Here is a 1,459-nt window from a genome sequence, read left to right as displayed (position 1 = left end):
TGGGAACTATATATAGACATCTTCTAAACATTAAGAAGAGGTTGGTATTATTATTCTACTTGGAGCTTTGGAGAGAACTACTTCTAGGGTTTGCTTTGCTTTCATCTTCTTTATTTTATTGATTATGATGATAATGAACTCCATTGTTATGAGTAACTAAATACTACAATTGGTTATGGGATAAAAGTTGATTTCTAAAGCTTGTTATTTGATTCTATGAATTAGTTTTGTCTCAACTTTATTGTTTATGATTCATGGTTTATATTGTTATATGATTTGATTGTTTGATTGGTTGAGTCCGGAATCAATCCGATTTGCTTTCATCTCTAGAGCTGTATTAGGGTTTTCAATATGAAAAAGTTGTTTGTCCCTGATTTTAAGTAGCATAATTGTGGTTAGTGCTTGTGGTGATACATCCTACTAGTCACATATGAATAATAACCTTGGTTAAAATGAATTAGTGCTTTTACATGTTTGTTTGGTTTGATTAGTCTCATTCCATAAATCTTAAAGCTTTTAGGGAGTTAAACTTAATTGTGCTTTTACACTTTGGGTTGATTTCTAGGAGGAATTCACATACGCATCTTTAATCTGGTTGTGATGAAATTAGGGAATTAGCGGGATATTCTTGCGATCAAGGTATCCTACGACTTTTAATAAATAAGAGATTAAATTATCAATTCTAGTCATTGATGAAAATACATGTTTGTGAATGATACTATCCCATGACCAATATCTTCTCCTTATCGATTATTCCAATTATTTGCTTTGCTTTACTTTGTTTTATTTGATTTGCTAAAACAAAATCCCCCTTGGTTACCTTAGAAACTGAAAATTTCATAACAACAATTTCCTCTCTGTGGATACGAACTCTTTCCTACCACTTACTATATTATTGTAGTTGAGTAAGGAAATGAATTATTTTTGACGGGTTGACAACCAATCAACTACTAGCATGCCCCCATGCTACTATGTCACGGCTACAAGCATGCCGCTATGTCACGGCTACAAGCATGTCGTTATGCCACGGCTACGCCTCTGGCATGCTGCTATGCCACGGATACTCCATTGGAATGCCGTTATGCCATGGGTACGCCATTGGCGTGCCACTACGCCAATGGCGCCACTACGCTATACAACAAGATGCGGCCATAATCAATGACCATCCTTCCTCATGAGATACGATCTCAGCTATCAAAGTTCTCCACTGAACTGACAAACCTGTGGCAAGTTTTAGGCGACCAGCCAAAACGAGCCTAATAGCTTTACATGTTATTTTCCTGCGGTAAGTCCCTTGACTTTGACTTTCCGCACGTAGAAAAGTGCTACATGTTTTCCACAAAAACACTCGTGACATCAAACATGTCACAAACTGTGGGATGCTCATCGGGGTATTGGTCTGGCGGTTTACAGCGTGCGGCGTGCAATGCGCCCGTTACAAGAAAGTGTCATGAAGTGG

Source organism: Papaver somniferum, chromosome 11 (genome assembly GCF_003573695.1).
Source record: "Papaver somniferum cultivar HN1 chromosome 11, ASM357369v1, whole genome shotgun sequence".
Classification (NCBI taxonomy): Eukaryota; Viridiplantae; Streptophyta; class Magnoliopsida; order Ranunculales; family Papaveraceae; genus Papaver; species Papaver somniferum.
Note: the sequence above shows the minus strand (reverse complement) of the source record.